Here is a 19,647-nt window from a genome sequence, read left to right on the forward strand (position 1 = left end):
GGCCCAAGGGTTAGGTGCCATTGCTATTGTTGCACTAAAGAAGGCTTAGGCTGCAATCCTAGGCATACTTACCCGAGAGGAAGTCCCACTGAACTCAGTGGAGCTGACTCCAAAGAAAGTGTTCACAGGATTGCAGTCTTAGTGGTGTCAAGCTTGGCAGATGAACAGGTCTTGGAACAATTATCCCCCAGAGTAGCCTGGCACAAACAATCAGGGCATAGTGCCATCTGCTGCAGTAACTCTTGATGACAGATGTCACCACTGTTGGACAGTCAGTGTAATATGTGGCATTTTTGTTTTGACCTAAAATTGATTACCTCACCTTTTGAAAAAAGACTAGCAAATAACTATGCTAATCAAGATGTATCAAGTCACACAGGTCACCATCAAACTGCCAAGGTCTGCATCATTTAGGCAACAAAACACTCTTTAGGTATTATCTCAGAAGGGCTAAATCTGCACCAAAAATATGGAGCACAGCATTTTTATTACCCACCTATTGGATATTTGCCCAATGTGCTTTTGCTATTTACTCTCTATCTGGCATATAAAGTGGGGGAGATACAAGTTACTTCGGAATAGGCATCTATGGAATTGAACTCCGAGCTGTCTTGATGGTCAGCGCTCCTCCTCTTTCTTATATGACTTTTCATTGACGTGCAATTGTTTGTTAACCTTTCAAGACAAACTTGTCCTTAACCTCGAGGCTGTCATAGGTGGCCAGTAAAGATATCCAAATGTGTGCTGAGGTGAGAAAACCCTTGGAGCACATCTCCGGAAAAGAATCCTCCAGACACACGAAGTACCTGCCATTAGAAATTCACCAGAGAAACTGAGAAGGAAAACAGGAGCCCACCATTTGCAAGTTCGGCTTTTCAAGGGACTACTTGACCTGCTTCTACACATCTTCTTTTGCCAATGAAAAACAGAATCTCTCACTGGCCAAAAGGTGACAGAACACACATTTCTCTTAAATGCCTGAGGATCTGAACTTTTGAGGCCACCTAAACTAATATTTACTTCTAAGCCAGCATGTATAATATCAGAATGCGGAGCAATGATTCTACTCTTCCACATTGCTGAGGGGATATGAAAATGCTGTCCTCAACCTGACACAGGATTCACAATTAAAAAAACCTGACTCTTGACACTAAACCTAATCATCAATACAAAATAAAAAAAATCCTTCCAGTAGCACCTTAGAGACCAACTAAGTTTGTCATAGGTATGAGCTTTCGTGTGCATGCACACTTCTTCAGAAAGCTCATACCTATGACAAACTTAGTTGGTCTCTAAGGTGCTACTGGAATGATTTCTTTATTTTGTTTTGACTGCATCAGACCAACATGGCTACCTACCTGTACCTGATCATCAATAGCCATGATCAAATGGCACGTTAATATCCCCTGTGCCTCTTTGGATTCATTTTTATGTACACACACGCATACCTGCTCATACACACAATGTACAATGTAAAATGCATATTTATTTATTTAAAAAAAGTAAATTCATTTTTTATTCATTTTCAAGACAAACATAAAAAAGCATAAAACACACAGAAACACACAAAAAGAAAAAAAGAAAACAACAAAAAACACAAAAGAAAAAATCCTCTTATACTTTCATCTCATCATTACATTTATATAATGATAATAATATATTGATTCCATTTACAAATTGCTACCCATAATATATATATATCTATAGGATATCAATATATTTCACACTAAAAACTTCAACAATTCTGCCTGCAAGAACAATTCCATATATGGAAACAGTTAAAACAATAACATATATAAAAACTATTCAACACCGAAACAGATATGGCAGCCTCATCTTCCCAAGAGTAGTGCAAGCTTTTCCTTAACAGAGTGCACTGTTCCCACATGGAAGGAGCCTCTCAAACAAGATCTGAGAATCATATGTTCATTTTTATCAGACATTAATTGTCACCATCACTGTGAAGGTTTCTTCACAATGCAGTAAATAAGATGTGCTGAGAGCTGTCATCAAATGGCTTCAGCCTTAAATATGTGGATGTTCCTGGCAACATCTTTACTTCTGGAGTCTGTGACACTCTGGTTGTTGGGCTACAACTCCCATAATCCCTGACCACTGGGCATGCTGGCTGGGACTGATGGGAGTTTGAGCCCAACAACACCAGGCATGCCACAGATTAGTCACCCCTGCTTTGAATGGTCCACTTCTGCCCATCATCAAAGGATTTATGGACATGTGTGAATGAGCTCAGTTCCTTGTATGCACATATGATTTCACTTGATTATAAGTGCATTAGTAGATAATTATTAATACTCCAGGCCACTTATTTTGGGTCTTAGGTGCAGATATTTAGAAAGATTTCTATCACCAAAGACTGTTGCACCATGAAGAGTTTTCTTTGCTGACTTTTTGCACCCGAAACACATTGATTTTATTGACTGTGCTAAGTTAGCAGTTCTGAAGGCTGATGATCATAATTCTAGCATACTGCACAGCTTGAAGAAAGAGATACGTTGAGAGGTTAATGCTTTCAGTTATCTAATTGCAAATTAACATCATTCTTTGTAAATGACAAGTAAATGGGTTTTTTCCCCTTCCTTCTCATTGCAAGTCACATTAAATAGCTCAATTGTTTGGGGGACCATTGGCAGTTTGGTCTGGAGAGGCAGACTAGCCAAGGAATTAATTTTTTCCTGCCTCACAAAGAATCTGTATCTGCAGATTTTGAAAGTTCTCCTGCAGAAGGATGCTCAAACACTTGCCTTCTCTTCTACTAAGAGAAATTAGTCCAATAAAAAGTCACATTATCTGCTTTATGTCAAGAATTCTGGTGACAAATTGCAAGATAATTTTGAATCACATCCACCTAATTACAACCTCTTTACTTACACTAATGAGATAAATATTATGCTTGGGTATCCTCTGTTTTGACAGCTGCAGATGAGTGCAGGCACTTAGCAGACTACATTAAAATTAAAGAAAGGCTTGTTTTTAAAGTTGAATAATAATGGAATTAGATTACACAAAGCTGACTGCTTCCAATACAACATTTCTATACAATTCTGTGACTCAGTCCCAGGAAAAGTGCTGAGAAACCACTCATTGTGGAACACTAAGATAGCCTCCTGTTAAACTAACATTGTCCTTAAATACAAGGATAAAAGTAATCTAAAATGTTACACTCAGGTCAATTTTGGCTACCCATTTCTATACCCTTTTAGCTGACCAGGGTGGTGGGGTGGTTTTTCGTCTGGTTCATGGCCAGGGAGGGAAAGGGCAAAAAAACCTCCCTCCCTGTACACTGCAATGCAGATGAGAATTGGTTTAGGTAGGAAAAATCCATATGAGACTACAAGTATAGTTTGACCCTCCACAAAAGGTGTTAGTGCTGTATCAAGATAAGTGAACAAGAAATGTTGTTAAAGTGAAACAGGTTTGGGCTTGGCTAGTTTCTGGATGGGAGACTGGCAACTGTCTGTTTGATGCCTTTAGAGATTCCGGAATAATAGCTGTCATTTGCACTTCCTGATGAAATGTTGGTCAATTAATTTCTGATCCAACAAAGGATAATAGCTATACTTTCACACATAGTATGGTAGTACGGGTAGTAGTAGTAGTAAAATAATATTCAGTGTTTTCAATAATGGGCTTTTGAGCCTTGCTGTGAATGTTGCCACACTCAAATTAAGAATTGACACTCTTTCTTTCTTTCTTTCTTTCTTTCTTTCTTTCTTTCTTATTTATTTATTTTTAAAACCCACAATAACTTTCAGGGCTGTTGTAAATATTGATTAGATGAAGATCATAAAGTACTTCGTACATTGTTTTAGAGTCCAAGGCACTTTTTAATATTCTGTTTAGCAGCATGAATGAGGCATGAAAACTATGGAAGACTTCTGCCAACAATTGGACTGGATGAAAATGATGCATTATCCATTGCTCTATACCAAAGAATAGGAGAGTTGTTTATATGGTATTATGGTGACATTGTTTGTTTGTTTATTTATACATACATACATACATACATACATACATACATACATACATACTAAAACCCTTGCACCGTGCAGCATTTTACAGAGTAACATAAGCAAAAAAGCAGAACTTTGCTCCAGGTTTCTCTACAGTCAGTATGTAGACAGTGGGGCTGACAATTGAAGAAGAGGTGGAAAGGAAACATGGGAAACAGTCAGGGAATGTGAACAAATGGAGCTATGTGTTTGGAAGATGCAGCTAGTTTGAACCTGGGTCATCCCTAGTGTGGGCTCACAGTGTGCCAGAATGGGGAGAACACGGGGTGTCTCCTGATAGGAACAGAAAGGAGATGCCCATGTTATCATGGGGAAAAACAGCTTCCCCCCCCCCCCATCAGCTGCTTCAGAAAGATGCCAATTATGGATGGAATATAACACAGCAATTCTCATTTTGCATGAGTGGCACTCTCTTAAGCAAATAATCCTACTGATGTCAATGTGACTTCAGAGTACTTCTCAACTTAACCAATTAGAATATTTATTGTGTCACGCCTCTGTGCTACAGGAGCTAGCTTCACCTCATTTCATATGAATATTGCATTACTTCTTGGCTTGTCGGTACGAAATTATTGCACATCAACTACAACTATAGCTGTCTGCCATCTCCAGTCTTGGGGATTTGCAAGCAATCTCAGCCTTGCAAAATGTGGGCTGTGCTAAGTAGCCTTTTCCCAAACTTCCCATCTGCTTTTGAAATCTACCAGATCCATCCCCTCTCCCCAAAAGCTGATTTTAAAAAATGAATTGCATGTATAATACATTTTCCATTCCGTTTCCCAATGGATAATGTATTTTACCCTCTGTCAAATAGAAAATGAGTCCTGTGCAGTATAGGTAACAAGATTAATGAGCCTCGGCACTTATTTCTTAAGTGTATTTTAAAGGCAAGCAGTAACTTTTAGTCCAAGGGAAGTTTCCATTCCCTTTATTACATTTTTTGCATTTGATTTTGTTTGGCAGCTTAAGACAGCAATTTTACATAAAATGGAAGATAGGCTAAGATTGCATGAATTCCTATTTCCATGTTATTGCATTCCTAATAAATCATTTGTGGCGAAAAAAATTGGGTTCTCATCAGCATGATTTGAAACACACAGCAGTTTATTTATGGTCAATTTCTGAGGGTATATACATTGTTCATCAAGAGTCTCCTCTGCTCTCCCTCTGTGCTCCTTTCATTTGATTTTAGATTTTGATTATGAATGGAGCTATAAAAGCAATCTTCTAAAGCTCATCAACACTAAAACTCTTTGTCCTGGCATCCAAGATCTCATCCATCATGTAGAAATCTATGGACAACTGTGGGCATGAACTTACTGAAAGTATTATGTTTGTGTTTACAAAGTCTTATGCAAAAAGCAATTTTTGGAAAAAGGTCCAGGATGCAATATGTCACTGAAAGATGATCAAATGATCCAGAGATCTGCCAGTAGACATCTATCTTCCAGCAGGTTTACACATCTTTGTTGTGGATTATTTTACTGCTGGTGGACTCACCTGAACCTTATCTTAATAGCCAGCTCTTCCAACAGGAGGCAGTAGTAGGAATCATTCCAACACATAGTACTTTCACTTCTAAGACCTAAACAAGCTCTTTCATTAATTAGGTTTCTTATGTGAATGTAAAATCTATTTGTCCAAAGTGTTCTTGTGCATCACATCTATACAAGCAGCACTCAGGGTTAATGTAAATAATGCAAGAGGCTCCAGACAGCTGCAGCCTCATATGTGAATGTGCCATTTGATGCTGTGATTATGACCAACCCAGACAACATGGTCTTGTACAAGGAACTGAGACAGACTGAAAAGCTTTACTGCTGATCTGACCACCAGGCATTCTAAATTAGGGCAGGTATCAATAGGTATAAAAAGAAAATGCTATCAGTTTTCACCTCTGGAACAGACCTGGAAATGAGCTCTGAGCCCTACAGAGGAGTATCTTATGAATCACCCTTGAAATATTTCTATGAAACATAGAAATTGCCTTATAACAAGTCAGTCCATTTGTCCAAATGGCTCAATATTGTCTACACTGACCGGCAGAAGTAATGAGGTCTCTCCCAAGGCTACCCAGAGGCCCTGGGCATTGAAACTTTTTGCTTGCAAAACAGATGTTCTCCTGCGCTATGATCCTTCTCTGAATGAACTATTAGTGGATGATACATATATTCCTGTGCTAGAGTTCACACGGTGCTATATTAGCAGTTCATAATCCACTTGTGCAAGAGGTTGTGTAATATATCGCACTACCTATGTTGAACGAGCAGGTGCACATCAAGAGTTTCGGTCGTCTTGCCCTATCCTGTTACTAGTGTGTAAAGTTGCCCTCATGGGAGCAGAAGACACCTTCCACATGTGGTAGGTCATTTCCAGATCTAGACTGCTGTGCTCATTCCTAGATACAGATTTTGCAAAATACTACCTTACTCAATATCTGCTAAAAACATTTGAGTTTGTGTAACGTGTTTAAAATAACAAAAATACATGTATTACAGCTGATAATTATTCTATATAACAACTAACCATCATCCTTTGCTTTGATGGTGTTTCCTGCTTGACAGGGGGTTGGACTGGACGGCCCTTGTGGTCTCTTCCAACTCTTATGATTCTATGCTCCTTTCTTTTCTTTTTGAAACACACTTTCTAATGTTTTCTGCTGTCGCCTCCTCTAACATTGTATTGATTTATTTAACACATTTTTATCCTGTTCTTCGGCCAAAAATAGGGACCTGGAGCAGCTTACAAATGAATATGAAAAGACAGTCACTGTCCTAAGGCTTAACACAGATTTACAAAGCTGCTTGTAAGTTTGTTCAGATGCACAGCTCTGCCCTCACAAAGCATAGGAGCAAACTCCCTAAAAAGTTCTTGACTTCATATGGATGGAGCTTCTGAAATATGAACCACCAGTAACAACTTTGCTCAGGTTGCAACCATTTATGCTTCACATAAACAGCTCTTAAATCAAAACCTTCTCCCAATAGAAATGCAACCAACCAAGGTCACTGCCTCAAGCACTTGGCTTGTGCATTTGTTTCCTCTTAGGATACTAGTCATCTTTCTCAGTTTTGTTTTTTCCAGTACACGCTGCATATTTTCTTACGGGTTTGCAGAGCAGAGCCTCACATTACCTATAATAATAGGGGACTGTTTGTGTAGTAAAATGTATATCAAGAATGAAATTAAGCATAACTCAACGAAAATGGGGGACACTTTGAACAATTTAGTACTATGTTGCCTAGCTGTTAAAATAATTGTTGCCAATTCTTTTGTAAACTAGCTACTACCGTGTTTCTCATATTATAAGACACGTCTTATATTTATTTTTTCCTCAAAAAAACACACTATGGCTTATTTTCAAGGGATGTCTTATTTTTTTCCTCCTCCTCCTGCCGCGGCCGGCATTGCTGCTCCACCTATCACTATGTCTTATTTTCGGGGTATGGCTTATATTCCTTGAATGCTTAAAAATCCTGCTATGGCTTATTTTATGGGTATGTCTTAAAATATGAGAAACAGGGTATTATACAACATATCATAGGAGTGATTGTTTTTCAATCACTCCTAAAGCTTACAGAAATGTAATGTAGACACCTGAAATCTGAGTTATATAGCTAGGTTAACCTGGTGTTAATGCACCTTTCTGCTGGTTGCTCAGATAGTTAATAAACGATTAGAAATCTATCCAGTGACTTGGAAATATTGTGGATGGCAAAACTGAGGGGCATGAGCACCCAATCTTTCCAAATGGAGCACAGAGATAAAACTTTTTTTGAAAAATGGAATGGTGATACTTTGCATACTTTTTAAAAGTTCCTTTTATTGTCTTTGTTTCAGCCATCATGTTTAATGAATCAGCTTGGGCCATACATAGCCTAGAAGATAGTATGTTATTTATTGAATTTATATCCTGCCATTTCTCCAAAAGGAGCCCAGGGTGGCAACAATAAGTGATAAAAATTCTTAAAAACAATTCCAATACTCTTGCAGACTGGGAAAATATATGAGACTGCACCGCCAGTCAATTAGCACATGGATTCCTAAAAAGGGTGGGAAAGCAGAACCTTTTCTGTTTAGTGAGTGGAAAATCCTTCCCCACAGATGTCTCCTCAGCGCCAACTTTGCTAAGTTAGGACAAAAGCGAAACAGCTCCCTTACTCTACGTCAATTTATTGTGATGGCTGGTAAGATTTTGACTTGGTAGGGCTGCAAGTTTTAACCTTACAATATTTATTTATTTTTTCAGCCCATGAAATTTATGCACCGCTCAAAGTGGTTTACAAAAGGAACAAAACAATACAATTATGAGCAAGAACCATTAAACATTCAAAAAATTAAAACCAGGACTTGCACATCACTTATTTAGGAAAGTGTGCCATTAAACATATGCAGAATTCCATTGTCCTCTCACTAAACAAAATATCAATCATTATCTGCACATCTATGGACAGAGGAGGAAATTTTGCTTAAGAAGATCCAAGTATGATATTCAGACTCCATACCTCTTATTTAGAAATCAAGCCATACCATATGGCATATGTTTTTCAATTTCTGTATTGATTACACCTAACATCCATTGCCAAAAAAGCTAAACAAGCACAAAATGCTTTTTAAAAAAAGAAAAAGTAAGTAACACTTGCTTCCAGGTGCATGCAGTTTTCCTTGCCCCTAAAGTAAATGTAACTTTTCATTTTCCAAAACACTTTCCACCCTCTAAATGTAAATCAAGTATTCCAACCAACAGAGAAAACAATGATTGCTTTATTTGAGCCAGGGCACATCAGAGCGCATCAGAATGTATTTACAGTGCATGGCTCAGTCATGAAAATGTGAAGTAATAATATATGTTCATGTGCAGAGTATATCACACTGAAGTAATCATAATCAACCTCTTTTGTCTGAGATTAGGAAGAATATCTTCAAGGTTTGATGAAGGATGTAGAATCAATCAGGGTGACTGACAGCCAGGCAGGCATAGAGCCCAAACTTTTCATTTTACAAATTCACTGGGGTGGGGGTGGGGAAGCAAACAAGAAATAAGAGCAAGAACATTTTGCTCAATTCTGCAGTCCATAGGCTTGCCATATGTCTGGAAAATTCTGGACATGTATGGAAATCAGATGCCTAAAATGGTGGCTGTGGGGGGAAATTTGAATTTTAAGAGATGTCTAGAATTTCCTGCAAGTATGGCAACTCGGGTTTTTTTCTGTTTTGTTTGTTTGTTTGTTTGTGTGTATGTATGTATGTGTGTGCCACCGAGGCTTTCTGTCTTGCTTCAGCCACTGTCTGCTTCCCTTTTGGCACTGTCCTCTGCCTCCTGGCACATCTGCTTGGCCCACTGCTCTGGCTCCACTCACCATATTGCCGCCGCCTTTGGAGGGAAGAGAGAGCAATGGATGCACACAGACATGGGTGAGGCAATGCACTTGACGGGGAGGGCCTGCCCCGGGCATGGAGTGTATCCCTTCCTTGGGCGCCTCTCTCTCTCTCTGGGTTCTGGGGGTGGACAGTGAGGGGGTTCATCTCCCCTCCTTGATGGTCTCTTTGGTCCTTCTCCCCTGGAGGTCTTTGGGTCTCCTCCCCATCTTTGCACCCCTGCACTCTGGTGTCACTGCTCAGGTGAGGCCTTTGCACTCCATCCCTTGTACATGGGGTGGGGGCTGCAGCCTTGGGCTGGGCCATAGCTGCCAAGTTATCCCTTTTTTAAAGGGATTTTCCCTTATGCTGAATAGGCTTCCTCGCGAGAAAAGGGAAAACTTGGCAGCTATGGGCTGGGCACGGGGTTCTGCTGAGGCTGGGGCTGTATTCTGCTGCCCTTCTGGGCTGCCTCACAGCAGCAGCAGCAGCAGCAGGAAGAGGGAGTCACCACTTTCTCCACCCACAGCTGAGTTTGAGGCAGAATAATAGTGGAAGCCCTTCACAATATGTCTGTATGTGAGGGGTGATATATAAATAACCAACAGGATGGCGGGCAGGTCGTCAGACGATTCTTCCTCCTCAGCTTCTTCCTGAATCAGGATATTTAACAGTCCAACCCTATGCATATGTACTGCTATGTTCACTGGGGTCTATTGCTATGCAAGTGTGAACAGAACTGCAACCTAAAGATGGTTTTTGGAAAGCTGATGAGCTCATCCAAGTCTGCTATCTTTTCACAACGTTCTATTGTACAAGATCTCACAAAACTAAATGCAGCCCATCAACCTTGTATGGTCACCAGTTGCAGATGGCATGGTGGGACGGAGGCTCTTTCCTGACCTCCTAGGCAGTGAGTCATTGCTGCTTACTGGGAGGGCTGAGGTGGAAGCAAGCGCAGTGCAGTGGAAATGCATCAGCAGAACCAATCTGGCACTCCTGCCAATGTGTTTGCACTGTATCACCCTCACTGCCTAAGCAGCAGTGACTCACCTTTTGCATGGTAGGGTAACTGCCTCTGCTCCACCACACCATCTGCTACTGGTGGTGACTAGCAGGGTTTGACATACTCCCTTGCTCTCTGCCTGGGTTATCTAGCTCTTGGTAAGTCTCAGTATATGGCTGATTACCTGCATTTAGCCTATGCAGACCTGCATGAACAACTTTCTGTAATTATAGACTCTAGAACTATCATGCCCCGTGCAATGTGTGCAATGTGTGCAACTGAATGCACAATCTAGAGAAGACAAATGTAAAAACTAGATAAATGCAGTAAATGCACACTTCCTGTTTTGTTGTTTAAAAGCAGCTATCATGCAATTCTTTGTTGCAAGGCTAACTCTTTCCATTGTTTGGGAACAAAACATTGCACTTCTGGCACAGGATCAAGATTAGCTCAGCTTCAGCACTAATATAAACCTAGGTGTTCTTGATTCACAATAAAGACCCTGAGGGAGTTCTGTACAATTGGTTTTGCGCAACTAGTGAATTACAACTTCATAAGTGACATCACAGATGTGGATTTCATTATTTTTGTATATACAATCGACAATGGCTACCTTGAAAAAATACATAGCTAATCAATTGACTACTTTAGCTGTTCTAAAAATAAGTGGCTAAGCCTTAGGCTACTACATACTGAGAGCCTGTAAGTTCAAGGACTAGATAAAGAAGCTGCCATTCCCCCCCCTGAATGTTAGTCTTCAAACATAGCCCACCCCCCTGCACAGTTAATTATTGTCAGAAAAACTGTTATGTATATTGTAAAGTAAAAATCAGCCAAGATGGGGAATGTTTTAGACCAAGGTAATAGAACTGTACGAGAACAGAATAGAGATGTTTTAATCATGCTTGCTGCTGATCTTTATATGTATATGTATATGTATATAAAATTATTAATCTGAGTAGTTAGGGGGGAAATGACACAATGACAGTTAATTATAAGTAATCCTGCAGCACTTCAACACAGACTAATAAGAACAGAGAGCTCTGCCAGCAGTTGGTTATATCCTCAAGGGGGGAAAGTGATTTATTTATCTTTTTGCCTAAAATAATTTCACTTGCTTCAGATTCAGAACTGAAGTATAATTTGCTTAGTAAATATACTGGAACTGGTTGTTTAGATCTAAATGCCTGTGGAGGTTTTTCAAGAATCGAAGTTGAGAAAGAAACCTATCCACGTCTTGCTTTATTCAAATAACCCCAGCAACTCAATAAAAACCCTGCCTCTTCTCAGAGGATCGTGCCCATGCCATCATGTGGGATGAGGGACTGGTCACCATTTAATTTCCAGGAGGGCTGTTGCACAATACAAGCAGAAGAGTCATGGATCTTCTTGGACTCCATTTGCAAAGGAGACAGACGCTTCTGCTTCCTCATATTATCTATAACAGAGGTGGGCAGAAAGTAGAGCAGATTCTACTGGTAGATCTCTGGGTGATTTGCAGTAGGTTTACAAAGATTTCTGACTTCCAATGGTTTGACAATAACAATAAATGAAAAAGGGCTCCAACTCAAATTTTGCTGTTGAAATTAAGGATGCTTAGGAAGAGGAACCCAGTCTGGGTTTGTGGGTGACAGAAATGCAAACTGTGTTCTCTTACTGAAAACAAATTCCCTGGGCTAAGCATTGCTCAGAGTTATCCATTTCTTAATTCTAAGTGGAAACAAAATAAAAAAATTCCTTCCAGTAGCACCTTAAAAGGTAAAGGTAAAGGGACCCCTGACCATTAGGTCCAGTCGTGACCGACTCTGGGGTTGCGCGCTCATCTCGCATTATTGGCCGAGGGAGCCGGCATATAGCTTCCAGGTCATGTGGCCAACATGACAAAGCTGCTTCTGGCAATCCAGAGCAGCACATGGAAACACCGTTTACCTTCCCGTTGTAGCGGTTCCTTTTTATCTACTTGCATTTCGACGTGCTTTCGAACTGCTAGGTTGGCAGGAGCTGGGACCAAGCAATGGGAGCTCACCCCATCACAGGGATTCGAACCGCCGACCTTCTGATCAGCAAGCCCTAGGCTCAGTGGTTTAACCACAGCACCTTAGAGACCAACTAAGTTTGTCATCGGTATGAGCTTTCGTGTGCATGCACACGAAAGCTCATACCGATGACAAACTTAGTTGGTCTCTAAGGTGCTCACTGAGTGCTCACTGGAAGGACAGATCATGAAGCTGAGGCTCCAATACTTTGGCCACCTCATGAGAAGAGAAGACTCCCTGGAAAAGACCCTGATGTTGGGAAAGATGGAGGGCACAAGGAGAAGGGGACGACAGAGGACGAGATGGTTGGACAGTGTTCTCGAAGCTACGAACATGAGTCTGACCAAACTGCGGGAGGCAGTGCAAGACAGGAGTGCCTGGTGTGCTCTGGTCCATGGGGTCACGAAGAGTCGGACACGACTAAACGACTAAACAACAACAAAGGTGCTACTGGAAGGATTTTTTTAATTTTGTTTCGACTACGGCAGACCAACACGGCTACCTGCCTGTAAATAATTCTAAGTGTATGCCTGCTCCATGAACCACAATGCTTCACTAAAACCTGGCTGATGATCTTGGGATTCTAGCTAAAACCTGAAGGTGATCATGTAAGATAGCAGTCTGTTCACTCCTATTCTCTAATTCTCAGAGAATTCAGAGGAAAGGTGTTCACCCAAGGAGGAGGTCTCTTGCTATCTAAAAGCTGGTAAAAGGATTTGTGGCGCTTTCTGTGTATTATTTAGTGGATTTTAGTCTTACTAATCACAGGAACAATGCTATATTAATTACCACTCCTTTGTGAGAAGTTGAGCACTGTTAATCCCCACAGAACCAGAAGAAGAGAGGCCTTGCATAGCACCTTGAGGCTTCTATACAACATTGGTCAGACTTTCTGAATTTGGCTCCTTTTTAAAAATCTCCTCCTAACCTAATATTAGTAGATAAGCATGTGGATCCAGCATGCGAATCAGTTGCATCCAGCCTGCTACTGTATGCAAGGATCATATAAATTGGAGGTAAACAGCAAGAGGAGTATTAGAAGAGAGAGATGACAGGAAATATCTGATTCTTTATTAAAATAGCAAGTCAGGAAGGAATCACCAGCAGAATAAAGACACAGCTCTTCCTGAGCTTCTTTACCCCAAAATCAGTTTGGGTTCATGAGGGCACTGGAGCATAGCTGCCAAGTTATCCCCTTTTTTAAGGGATTTTCCCTTATGCTGAATAGGCTTCCTCGCGAGAAAAGGGAAAACTTGGCAGTGAGGAGGAATTAAAGAACCTTTTAATGATGGTGAAAGAGGAGAGTGCAAAATATGGTCTGAAGCTCAACATCAAAAAAACCAAGATCATGGCCACTGGTCCCATCACCTCCTGGCAAATAGAAGGGGAAGAAATGGAGGCAGTGAGAGAGATTTTACTTTCTTGGGCTCCTTGATCACTGCAGATGGTGTCAGCAGTCACGAAATTAGAAGACGCCTGCTTCTTGGGAGAAAAGCAATGACAAACCTAGACAGCATCTTAAAAAGCAGAGACATCACCTTGCCGACAAAGGTCCGTACAGTTAAAGCTATGGTTTTCCCAGTAGTGATGTATGGAAGTGAGAGCTGGACCATAAAGAAGGCTGATCGCCGAAGAATTGATGCTTTTGAATAATGGTGCTGGAGGAGACTCTTGAGAGTCCCATGGACTGCAAGACGATCAAACCTATCCATTCTTAAGGAAATCAGCCCTGAGTGCTCACTGGAAGGACAGATCGTGAAGCTGAGGCTCCAATACTTTGGCCACCTCATGAGAAGAGAAGAATCCTTGGAAAAGACCCTGATGTTGGGAAAGATTGAGGGCACTAGGAGAAGGGGACGACAGAGGATGAGATGGTTGGACAGTGTTCTCGAAGCTACGAACATGAGTTTGACCAAACTGCGGGAGGCAGTGCAAGACAGGAGTGCCTGGCGTGCTATGGTCCATGGGGTCACGAAGAGTCGGACACGACTAAACGACTAAACAACAACAACATGCACTGGAAGTGCAGTCATCTCCACTAATTCAAAGGTAATCGGGAAGGGTCCTCTGCCAGGGATACTCAACCAAGTGAGATGGCTATGGGAAGCAAGTTCCCACATGCTGTAGAACCTTATTCCCCCTCCCCATGTAATTCGTGCCCTCCATTAGGTCTCCTATACACCCCTAGTTTGAGCATCACTGGCTGTAATGATCCAAAGATGCTTGAATTCCACTCTTGCATATTTCCCTCATAAAGATCAGCCTGACTTCCTAACAATTAATGCTGTCTCCACAGTACCAGGGACAGCTCCCAAACACACATTTTGTTCTTTCTCTTAATCCATATACTTAGGAGGCGCTCTTTGAATCCCAACCTAAAAGCTTTATTCTACATGTTATTAAATTAATGGTGAGATTCCTATATTGCAAGTGGCTGGACTAGATAACCCTCAGTATCCCTACAGTTTTATGATTCCATGGGTGTATGAGTCTATTTTTAAGAAATACTAGTTTAAACGTTTTTAAAAAATATAAAAACAACCTCTTTGAAGCATTTGGCATCCGTATCTATTAAATTATTGTATTTAGATATCCATGCAAAGGCAAGTCTGCCCAATCTGCAAGACATTAAGTCAAATAAATATAGTTCAACAGCAGTAGAACTGACCAGACTGGCAGGAGAAACATGGTGTTTATGATGCTCCCGATGGGCTGTCATGCATGGCTGGTGTGCTGTGTTTGACTTTGTTGGTTTCAGACTGTGCAGGTCAGATGAAAACATTTTGAATACCATTTTCTTATATGATCCATATAATTCCAAAGTCAGCTGTGCTTATCCTCTTTATCAGCCATTCCTTCTTTCCATAACAGATTTGAGTTTTCAGTGCAAGGTTATTCTGACTGCTCTATCTAAAATTTTCACACAAAGGCACATGTAGGGAGCCTGGTTTACAATTATACAATTGCTGGCAATTTCAGTATTAGAATCCAAAAGGCCTTCAAAATTAGAAAAGATTAAATTGCGCTGCTGTCAAGAAGTCTGCATAATCAGGGTCATGAAATGCCATGAAGAAAACTCTTTGGAAGAATTACAAAAGCAGAATCACATGCGGAACCATTAGAATTTTAGGGTTGGTTCACACATACACATGATTGGCATGTGTGAATGAGCTATCAGATTAAGCTCTATTTTCAATATAAGCTCACATTATGAGAAACCCACTTTTTCTGTTTAGTTAATTTAGACACAGCAGCTGTTAATCATCAAGGGCTGACCGGAAACCAAGTTTATGTACATGCACATAGGAATCTCGCACTGCCTTTAAAAAAGAAAACAAGTTTCTCGACCTTCTGGTTTATGGAGAAGGTTTGAAGATATTTAAAAGTCTGCTAATGTCTTGGCAGTTAAAATAAAAATAAAAATCAAGTTTCCCCTGAACCATAACCTGCTTTTCAGGGACAATCTTTTCAGAACAGGCATAAGGGATCAAGGATGAGACAGGGAATCCCAATGATGGGGTAGCACAGGGAGTAGCTGTAAAACACCTGTCCTTTTCCCTTTCAGTTTGAAGTAGGGTTGACCTCATTTCCCCCTTTGTCTTTGCACTGCAATCAACAGATTTTGTTGCCACTGATTGAAATGTTGATCTAATCCTCAGTTTTGCCACTCCACCATGCTTGTGAGGAAGGAGGTTTCCTGCTTTTTCTTTTTGATTAAAGCATCACTTGTATGTTTATGCAAATCAAAGTTATTTTAAAACAAACCCTCTCAAACATCTTTTTAAAAACTTTGAAAAAGTTTTCAAAACGTCACAGGCACCCCTCATTCTGAATCTTATACCACAAAGTTTCCCAGTAAATTGGCAAAACTCATTTTCCCTAGTGATGTTGCCAAACCCCATAATTAGTTTGGTATGTAGAATTGAATTTATTCGGTTCGTAACGCTCAGCTATTATGTTCCCAGAAACATCTTCTCTGATATTAAAATAGATTATGTGCATTTAGACCAAGAGAATTAGAGTGGTGATACTTTTTAATGTTAACCACTTATTCTCAATTAAGCCTTCAGTAAGCTTTCAGTGAGAGCTGGACCATAAAGAAGGCTGATTGCCGAAGAATTGATGCTTTTGAATTATGGTGCTGGAGGAGACTCTTGACTTGAGAGTCCCAAGGGCTGCAAGAAGATCAAACCTATCCATTCTGAAGGAAATCAGCCCTGAGTGCTCACTGGAAGGACAGATCCTGAAGCTGAGGCTCCAATACTTTGGCCACCTCATGAGAAGAGAAGACTCCCTGGAAAAGACCCTGATGTTGGGAAAGATGGAGGGCACAAGGAGAAGGGGACGCCAGAGGACGAGATGGTTGGACAGTGTTCTCGAAGCTACGAACATGAGTCTGACCAAACTGCAGGAGGCAGTGGAAGACAGGAGTGCCTGGCGTGCGCTGGTCCATGGGGTCACAAAGAGTCGGACACGACTAAATGACTAAACAACAACAACAACAAGCTTTCAGTAATTGCTGTGAGTACAGGACTATTTGGGCTGCCATACATCCATAGTTCGAAGCAGTGTCTGGATGGAAAACTTGAAGCAAAACTAAAAAAGCTCAACAACTTTTGTGTCCAGATATCCACTTTTTAAAGTAATGGCAACCATATATTTGGTTAAATCATTTAACTCTTTCATTCCTGGGAACATTTTTATGGGGTCAGAGTTGACTTTCCAAACAGCAAACCACCATGCATGATGCTACTAAAAGTGGATGCAGGGCAGGTGAAACTAAAGCATTTCCAGAGATCTTCAGTTACATCATTAATGTTCCATCATGCCATGCACTATGTCAGGTTCAAAAACTAGTTTCTTAGGTTGATAATGATTTTAATTTTGTCTCCATTCATAATGGAGCCCTGCTTTGAAATAGATGAGCTGCGGGTCAGGTGAAGCTGGTTGAATTTCTCCAGGGAACTTCCAATCCCCCCCCCATTGCTCTTCCTTCCCTTGCCTACCACCACCACCACTGTAGTCAAATTTTATAATGCTTCTTCATGTTCCCTTAAATATGGTATGAACTATGAATCACTGGATGTAAATAAACCTGGTGGTACTTGCAGGCATCCATGTGTATGCACAATATTGATAACAAAGCATGATGACAGGAAGTAGAACTGCACAGGCCAGAAGAAGCTGTAGCAATGATTGCTTTGGTGAGAAGGGCCAGGAATGTGGCTGGCCCTTCTGACAATGGATACCAGTGTCCTGGAGCAGCTTACATGAAACAATATTATTCCCTCTTATCAGAGGAAGAATATTCTTGAGAAGCAAATCTGAGCTTGACAACAGGTAGCATGCAGCCACCTTCTCTAGCTGCATGTTCAAGGCTCCAATCAGGAAAGGTTAATAACTTGTGAATTTCTTTGCTAGGCTTCTCTTGTTTTGCATGGCAGGTAAAATTCCTGCCCTGTTAAAATGGTTGAATAATTGGGGAGGGGAAATACATTGCTTTAGGCTGCACTTTACTAAAATTTCATTTCCTCCTTTCCCCAGCATCGTTGATACATAGCCCATCAGTTGACCACTGTACTTTCTAATTGTCCTTTTCAAGTGTTGTAGTACTTGCTATATCTCATAGCAATAGGCTTCCCAAATATTTCTCTCTCCTCTCTTGTCTCTGATAACTCAAGGTTTGACTCATAAACTTGTAATATGATCTTTTTGTTATGTCAACACTCTTCACTGGCAAATCACCCACCAGTAAAGGGAACTGGTGTGGCAGCTGGTGCCCACTGGTATGGTAGGGTGAAAGGCCAACAACAGGTTGAGCCAGAGTCGATGGTAGGCAGAGCCAGAGCCAATGAGAGTCAGAGCCAATTAAATCCAGCTTTGCTCTTGTCATCCTCCTTGGTGAATTCTGCAAGGGCAACACTGAGACCAAGGAGAAGCAAGCTGACAATGCCATCCTCTGGAATGGTCATAGATAAGAAGGCAGGCAGGCAGCTGGCTGAGGTTGGTGGGGCCGTGTCTGATTTGGATCAACCTCCACTGGTAGAAGGACAAGCCAGTGTGATATCATAGGTAAACAATGTTTAGTCGGCAGAATGCTTCTATGCTTTAAATATATAGCCAAGAAAACATACATACTTAGCTTTCTATGAGGACTGGCCCTTACATGAAGCAGAGTAAAGATACCTCCTTGGGTGACAGATGCAGTGAGTGGTGGCAAGGTGTTGGAGCAATGTGTGCCAAGTGGAGGACACTGTCCCATCACCAGTGCTGAACTAAGATTTAACTGTCAGCCCAGTCAGCTTCTGTTCATGGAATGGAGTTGGGAAGGATGCCATGCTGCCTCAGGCAGCAAAAGTCTTGGGCCAACCTTCCTTCCAACCACGTCTAACATTCTTCTTTGCAGGTCAGCTACAACATCAGCTATAAGAGGAGCAAGTCAGTATTCAAAGCACAGGCACAGTAGAAGACTACTTGGAAGTTCCTTCCATTTTTGTGTGCACTGTAGCTGAGGTTCCCATCCAGATACATGTAAAAGTGTGTGTGTAGCAGGGTGGGGGTGGGGTGGGGGAAGCTTTATTCCCCTAAGCCAGAGAAATCATTATGAAATAATGTATTTTCTCTCCCTACACAAATATGTGGTGAAATATAGTGATATAACACTTGCAGAAGTTTGGACTACAGTTTTCTCTTCTAACAAACTTCCTAATAGAAATAGCATTGGGATTCACCTCCATAACCACTCGCCTCTCAGTATCTCTGTCTTTCCATCCACAAATAAAGTAGCTGTGATTGGTTTGTGAAATAAATGTTCTGTTTACTTGCACAGAAGTGGCAAAAAAGCAGCAGCTTTATGCCCTAATCTTGCTTTGCCTGATATTTTGGGTGCGATAGAACCTATTTGGTAACCAGTGTGGTACCTGCAGATAATGAGGAGCCTGATTGGAATGGGAAACAACTCCATAGCATCCACATTCAGTCATTATCTGATCCACCACCACTAGTAATAGTCTAGCTAAATATTCTGTCTATCTGCATTTTTTCATATTCTCTGGGGATCCGCTGACCTATCCTATCTTGAAAAGTTGTTGTTGCCACAAAATGAGGTGATTTCTTTTCTTCCTTGCTTCTTCATTATTTCACTCTGCTTTTGCTGGGGTTTCTCTCTGCGTCTCTCCTCCTCCCCCACTACACAGGAATATTATTAAATGGAATG

The sequence above is a fragment of the Zootoca vivipara genome, chromosome 1 (genome assembly GCF_963506605.1).
Source record: "Zootoca vivipara chromosome 1, rZooViv1.1, whole genome shotgun sequence".
NCBI classification, from domain to species: domain Eukaryota; kingdom Metazoa; phylum Chordata; class Lepidosauria; order Squamata; family Lacertidae; genus Zootoca; species Zootoca vivipara.